The following is an 8,491-nucleotide window of genomic DNA, read 5'->3' as shown; positions in this document are numbered from 1 at the left end:
GATGTTTTTCGGAATACATCTGTTTTTTTCTATTGCCACCGTTGCTATAGAGATATGTTACAATTGTTGGGTTGTCACTGTCCGCAAGCTATTTTAATGAGTATTTGAATACTTCCTTGCACGCAATTACAAGCTGGTAAAATTTACCTTTGTATATGCGTAATTATTTTAATTAGAGTCAAACGTTGAAACCAGCAGTGTTAATTTATGAAATAAGATTTCATGTAAACAAGGCGATTTAAATTCGGAAACGAGTTTGTCAAAAATGAAATCTGTTAAAGAAGTATTACTAGCATTTCATTTAAGATTCTGAGTCTAGGGAATATGTACATGATGTACAAAGCAGGCTTTATATTTTTTTCAAACTAAAATTAAGAGGAAGTCTTTCTTGCACTTTTTTTTTCAAATTTAACATCTAGGATAGACCAAGGACGTATATATCTAATAGTGATATACGTCATTGAAAAGATGTAAAAAACGTGCATTTTACCAAAAAATATTGTTTATTGAAAATAACGTTAAAACAATTATAAAACAACAATTCCGTTATTATTTTCTTAAAATTGCACATTGAAATACAGTTATTTTGAATTTGAACTTTAGCCTAAAAACTATCTCTTATATAAAAAAACCACACCACCTTAAAATGGAACATCCAGTGGGTGACTTAGCAAGTTGTCTTGTAGGAGAGAGGAGAGAAAAATATAACTTGATCGCGGGCAATAATTGCTTTAGCAAGAATATAACAACCAACAATCAATGTCAGTTTTTAATTCTTATACCACAAAAATGATATTAAACAATACATCTTTAGTTTAATAAAGAATTATCTACTATTTAATGCCAAACAAGCATTTGGGTTTACGATTGCATTTCCTTTTTTTTTTTTTTAAAGAAAGCAACTTGTGAACCTGTCCTAGGAAACTTAGCGATTAATTTCTTAAATGTGTGAGGTAACTAAGAACTGGTGATAAAAATATATGCTCTGACGATACAGAAGTAGGACTGACTTAGATAAGCTGAAAGTGTCAGCTTTTGAAAAATCCCCTTGTGCTAATATCTTACATTTACCTTTGTTTGGAGGATGTCAGTTAAACGCAAATATTCGAATGGTATTTTAATTTGTATTAATTTTGAAAAATATACATTTTTCGGTGAGGTGGTCTTATTTAAAAAAATGTTTGATTAAATTTAAGAAAGCAACAACATTCTAACAGGAAACCGATCAGTCGAGTATCATTTTGATAATCGATACTCGGTACTACCGATCGATACTCGAGTATTCGAATACTCGTTGACGTCCCTAATATTTACAGATAAATTCCTTGTGTCACAATAATTTGATAACTTACTATGATTTTGTTTGATACATTAAAACTTCCAAACCAAATCTTTGAATGTACTCCTCTCACATGAACGTTCAATGATAAAAGAAATATTGTTTTTTTGGTTTAATATTTTATATAACAATTCAAAAGGTAATTCCATGCAGATTCAAAAATGAAGATTTGACTTTTTTTTGTGTACAATTTTAAGAATGTCGTTTTGATTCAAAGTATAGAAATGAGATGTAATTATATGAAAATAATCACCAGATGAACTGTATGCTGGTTCGAATAGTATGCAAACAATCGAATTGTACATTGCACGGACTAGTACGAAGACCAGTACTAACCGAACTGTATTCTTGATGGAATCATAAGAAGCAACAAGACCGAGTCCAAAATAGACTGAACTAACGTGACTGTCCAAGACAGTTGGTATAACGTTTTATACTCCTCTGGCTTGTACGTAAGTACAGTTAGCAAACACAGTATTGAGAAATGTGTAGTTACGTGAATGACAACAAGGAGACACATAATTGTGCACGCTTTCATCTTTTTCTTCATTTTAAGTTGATATGAGATTGTAGGGATTCTGATTGAAACAATACCATCATTATTTACCGGATGAACTTTAACTTCTGTTTGTTTTATTCTATAGATTGTTCCAAGACAGAAAGGTATCTCTACTAAAATTACACAACACAATGTCCAAATACCTTCTGCTACTGTTACAGAATAGGATACATTCCCATATACTTTTACAGAATCTTGACAATCCGCTACTTCCGGTTCTCCGTATAATGCCGCTACTGTGACATAGAATACGACAATACAAACATCAATAACAAATGCAAAGTATCCTAAGAGCACACGCCGTCTTTGTAAAATTGTGGTAGGTTTCGGGAATGAAGCTTGAAATCTGTCAACGGCAACAACGGCTAGCTGTGCGGATGTAGCCCCAAAACAAATGGCGGCAATCGACGACATTATAGAACATCCATATTTAAGTTTGTTTTTCATCGATATAGTAAGAGTGTAGTGTAATGCAAATTGAAGTGCATACAACTCATTCAAACCGGTTATACAAAACACTAACCGATAAAACAGATTTGAACGGACATATTTCGACATAAGAAATACACACAAGGCTACTGTATTAACAATTAAAGATAAAATAGAACATGCTAAATTAATCCAGTCAATCACCGACATACTCGATAATCCGCGGTTGTTAAAAACTAATGATGTACTGTCCGTGGTAGTGTTCATCTTGCTAATTTTGAATTACTGCCTTATGCAGAGATATCGATATGATATACCGAAGCTATTACCTATATATAATAAATACTTCTGTTATATCTATAGAAGACGTAATGTGTTGATGTAAAATGAAGGGGCGTGTCAATTCCTTCGAATCTACTGTAACTAAACTTAGATACTAAAACTAACATACTTTGTTAATGTTTAGTTGAATGGACAATTGAAACAATCAGATGTAAAAGGCGGAATTTCCACCCCCGTCTCCGATATTGGAACAATTGATAATTACAAACGTAGTTTTATAATTGTCCGAGAAAATCGATAAAAACTTCTGTCCTCTTGAAAATTAATAATCCCATGACGCGGATAGTTGTTTCTCCAAATAACTGTTTCGCATTTGGTTTATATTTTCGAAAAAATATTGCGATTCAAATTGTAAAGAAACATCTCCAATAAGACTTTAAAAAAATTTTATAAGCCTGAATTCGAGTAACAGTAAATGAAAAGATTTTATAATCGTTTTTCCTTTTCAGTTGCATAGCATGAGATGAGTATCATATTATGTCTGGCGTACAAAATTCTAAGTCTGGTATCTATGGTGATTTTATAATCGCTTTTCTTTTTCATTCAGATAAAAGAAGAGGAAAGAAAGAGACAAAAGGGACAGTTAACGCGAGATTAGTATATCAAATTCTTTTTATATAAGGTCTGGTGAACAAAATTTGGAGCCTGGTATCTATGATAAGTGTTTTGTTTTCAAGTACATGTAAATAATGTAAATCTTCAGCATCTTGCAGGTAAGGAATCGGTTTTGATGTATGAATTCAAGAGACAGTATAAAGATTCAATGACTATGAATATCATAGCAGCTCAAGGTAAAAGCACTTAATGACAATTGGTTGAACTATCAACGAAAACTAGAAGAAAATGAGTATCCTCAAGTCATTCTTAGAAAAAACGAATAAGATACAGACACACTAATCATTTGACACTATATGTATAGCATTAAACCACAACCACTGGTAGAATAAAATATGACGAAGATGGAATAGTATTTAGGTAAAAGAATGAGAACATTTTCGAAAAGAAGGCATGGTCAACTCAATGCTCTTCAACTTTGTACTCGTTTGGCTTGTTAACTATTTTGATCTGAGCATCACTGATAATTCATATGTAGATGAAACGCGCGTTTGGCGTACTACATTATGATCCTGGTACATTTGATAACTGGGTCAATGCCACTGCTGGTAGACGTTTCGTCCCCGATGGTATCAGCAGCCAAGTAACTCAACACTTCGGTGTTGACATGAATTTCCAGTAAACGGTCATTTTTATAAATTTCCTGTTACAAAACTTTAAATTTGTCGAAAAATCTAAAGAGTTTCTTATCTAAAAAAAAGATGACCTCAGCTTTATTTTGCACAATGTTTTTTACAATTTTAGGTCTTCAATTTTGTACTTGTTTGGTTTTTTAACAATTTTGACATGATCGTCACTGATGAGTCATATGTAGACGAAACGCGTTTCTGGGGTACTAATTATAATCCTGGTACATTTGATAACTTACTTTAAGGAACTTGTCATTAACATAACCGATGATTGCTATCAATTTCGGGCATACTATTAAGAGGAGTGGTTTATAGAATGACTGTTTCTAGATTTGACTGGTATGCAAATATCTAACTAATACTGACTATTTTCTTTTTTCCACATTATTTAACAGCAAAATTGCAAAAATGTTAAAATACATCTTCGAACTATTGCGCATCTGGTGAAAGAAAATTGGTACCGTTAATTGTATTAATACCACTGGGTCGATGGCTCTGCTGATGGACTATTAGTCCCCGAGGGTATCACCACCCCAGTAGCCAGTACTTCGGTACTGGCATGAAAATACGGATTTTTTGTGTTATTAAAATTAGCTATTACAAAATGATAGAAATTATTATAAATTAAGGTTGTATCTCCCTAATGCAAAGCTGTGATTCCTTTCACCAATTTGGCTATACTTTTGGACCTTTTGGATTATAGCTCTTAATCTTTTATATAAGCTTTGGATTTCAACCATTTTGGATACGAGCATCACTGAAGAGACATGTATTTTCGGAATGCGCATCTGGTGCAAGAAAATTGGTACCGGTAATTTTATTGTCTTAATAAGCATCTGTATAATACATTTTGTAGATTTGAATTTGTCGTTTGTTTTCAACTTCAACTAGCTACAAAAGTGTCCTGACTATTTTGTTGCCAATCGTGAAAGTAATTAAAATCTCCCATTTTTACTTCAAAAATTTCTTTGTTCTGGTATTTAATTTCACTCAATTCTTATGTGTACTATAAGCCTGCAAAAGCCCAGTGTTTATGTTGGACATGTTAGAAAGTTCTGTTGTTAATCAGGTTTACAGTTCAGTGCAAATTAATATTGTTTAACTTTAATATCTTGTTACAAGTCGAAGACCTGCCTATAAAAAACAACAAACAAGTGCATAACATTTATACTAATCAAGGTATATTTTGATTAAATTATTTCTTATCGCTAGATTTCGTTTCATTTCTAATAGACTGAACATGTCGTTTTGTATTCATGCACTTATAACACTGTCATACATATACCATGGTAGTTTTCCGATGTTGAAACTTTTCAATCTACAAGTTTTTTACGGTTTAGTCTTTCGAATAAGATTTTTGAACATAAATTGTAGGAAAAAAAAATCTTTTTAGGAGGAGCACATGCTAAAATTATTTTTCTTTATATCGGTTTCGTGTTTATGATTCTTTAGTTTTACGTATAGTGTATTGTTGATTTTTGCCTCACTTTCCGACTTTGTTCTTTTGTTTACGGCGGTGTCAGTCTATCTTTGACTTATGTTCTTGTTATCTTTTGTATTAATGCACATCTTGTTTTATCATGTTGAATACAGACATAACCTTGTTTTTCAATCGCACAAGGTGATTCAGAGGCTAATTATGGTGGCTGTCAAGAACCAGCATTTAAAAGAAGTGAAATCAAGCTCACAATCGGTAATTTAAGGGAAAAAACTGTTTTTCTCCGACTTTGTCGTGTAAAAAAACCATAAAACAAATAATATTTTTTCAAATTTTTATCGATTGTAAGCTTGATTTTGATACCAAACTATCTATAGTTCAAAGCAGTTACAGAAAACTGAGCAAGACATTTTATAAAACCGATAGTGAGTGCTTTGTTAAGGTTCAGAAAATTACAGTCGTCTTTTGTAAGTAAATCAAAATCCACAAACAAATTATACCAAATATAAAGTCATCGTGATAATTAATTTTTACTGAAACTGTTATAAATACAAACTCTGTATTCAAACTAATATAATTCTATATCAAAAACTTTTGATTTGGAATTTAGAACTTAAATAACGAAAAATACATTGATAGGAAAAAGAAAGTCAATGAAAGCACCGAGAAACGCATTGAACAGAAGGCATAAAATATGCGCGATATATCAGAACGGGATCAATTAAAGGATTTACTTTTAATTAGATTGACATGAGATGAGTATCATATTATGTCTGACGTACAAAGTTCTAAGAATGTTATCTATGATGATTTTAGAATATCATTTTTTTGTTATATTATTATATTACGTCTGGTGAACACACTTTTCAGTCTGGTATCTATGAAATTTTTTTTTCAAGTATATGTAAATTACGTAAATCTTTAGCATAAATACATGCATGTTGCAGGTAAGGAATCGGTTTTTATGTATGAATTCAAGAGACAGTATGAAGATACAATTATTAAAATATATCATAGCAGCTCAAGGTAAAAGCACTTATCAATGACAATAGTTGAACTATCAACGAAAACTAGAAGAAAATGAGTATCATCACGCTATTCTAGGAAAACGAATAAGATGCAAACACACTTATCATTTGACTATATTTATTGCATTAAACCACAACCACTGGCAAAATAAAATATGACGAAGATGGAATAGTATAAGAGTAAATGAATGTGAACATAGGGTAAGAAGGAATGGTAGAGGAACATGTCATTTATATAAAAAAGGAACGAAAGATACCAAAGGAACAGTCAACTAACGGATGATTGACATCAATCGCGGGAATACTATTCAGAAGAGTTGGTCACGCAATGAAAGTTTTTAGATTTGATTGGTATGTAAATCTCTAACTCATACAACTATTTTCACCGGGAAATATCTTCCCCAATTCCTTTTGATAAATAAAGGCAACAGTATTATACCATGTTCAAAAGTCAAAAATCGATTTAGACAAAACGATCTATGTTATAACCTCATAACCTCATTACTTTATATACATTTTACTTCGTTCCTTTTTAATTAGGTATGCACAACTTTATTGAAATAGATATCCGACGTTTTTTTTTGTTAGTTTTGATTTGTTCTTTTTTCTGCGTCCACTATGATACTAATGCATCCTACTTTTGAAATCTAGACAATTGTAGTTCGATAAAAAAAGTCAACCATGCGGAATTAAAAAGGATAAGAGGCATAATTTAACGCCAAAAATTTCAAAAATTGCAAAAATATTACAATAATCATTAAAACTAATCTCTCTTCAGCATCTGCATAACGCATGTTTTAGATTTGAATTTTTGTTTGTTTTCAAAAATAGCCTTCAGACTATTATTTGCCAAACGTGAAAGTACACATGCTACTGTTGCTGATCCGTTTACCACTATAAAACTGTTGATAATATTATACTGATATATTAGAGCTCCCAATTTTACTTTCAAATGTTCTTTAAACTGGTATATAATTTTATTAAATTCTGATGTGTACTATAAGCCTGCAAATACTCGGAGTTTATGTTGGACAATTTTAGAAAGTTCAGTTGTAAATTATGTCAGTTTCCAAAGTACACTGCAATTGATATTCTAGAAACCAAACTGCGCTAACGATATCTTATTACAATTCTAACACCTGCCCGAAAATAAAAGGTAAGAAACCAATGCATAACATTTATCTTTAAAATCAAGGTAAATTTTCTTCAAATTAACTCTAATTTTATTTTGAATAAGCTTTAGATTTTTCAAATGAAAGATTATACAAGTTCTCAATCCTTTTTCCAAATTAGTTGTGATTGCAAAACAATGATTATCAATGCAACTTTTACTCTTGTTTTCTTTTTATTTCTGATAGACTGAACGTGGCATTTGGTATTCAAGCACTAATAAAACTGTCATATATATGCCATAGTAGTTTTCCGATGTTAAAACTACTCAATATACAAGTTATATACGGTTTAATGTTTCGAATAAGATTTTTGAACATAAATTGTAGAAAAAAATATTTATCCTTTCAGGAGCACATGCTTTTATTAGGTCTTTCCACTTTTCTGTGGAAAGACCTATTGTTTTTCTTCTGATTATTTTTTTTTTCTTCCGCCTAATTTTGTTCTTGCGATGAACATTTTTTTCGCAATATGTCGCTTAGATATTTGGTATATGATATCGAACAGTTTATGCACTTTTGAAATTTACCCTGCGTAAACGAATACTTTTCTTTGTAGGAGTTATCTCCCCAAACACTGTTTTCCTTGTAAGCGCAACTCCTTCGCAACCGTAAAATATTATGACAAATTTATTTTACAAAATTGCTCGTTATATCCTTCGTATGATTTGTCCTATTTTGACCGAAGTGATATGAACGCTCCATATGAGAGTTATTTCCCCTTATGCGTTTGATATAAGTGATATGCATTTCTATCTTGTAAACCATAAGTGCTAGAGACCAAGGATCTTTTGATTTGAGGTCCTTGGTCCAAAAAAAATTAAAATTAGGTCAAGGTCAAAGGTCAAGGTCATATTCTAATTTTTGAATTTGGCTTATTTCCACTAATTTCCAGAAACCGTATAAGATATCGACAAATAATTTTTTCTAAATTGTTAGTTGC

Source organism: Mytilus trossulus, unplaced genomic scaffold (assembly GCF_036588685.1).
Source record: "Mytilus trossulus isolate FHL-02 unplaced genomic scaffold, PNRI_Mtr1.1.1.hap1 h1tg000463l__unscaffolded, whole genome shotgun sequence".
Classification (NCBI taxonomy): Eukaryota; Metazoa; Mollusca; class Bivalvia; order Mytilida; family Mytilidae; genus Mytilus; species Mytilus trossulus.
The sequence above is the reverse complement of the archived record's forward strand: the minus strand, read 5'-3'. Positions refer to the sequence as shown.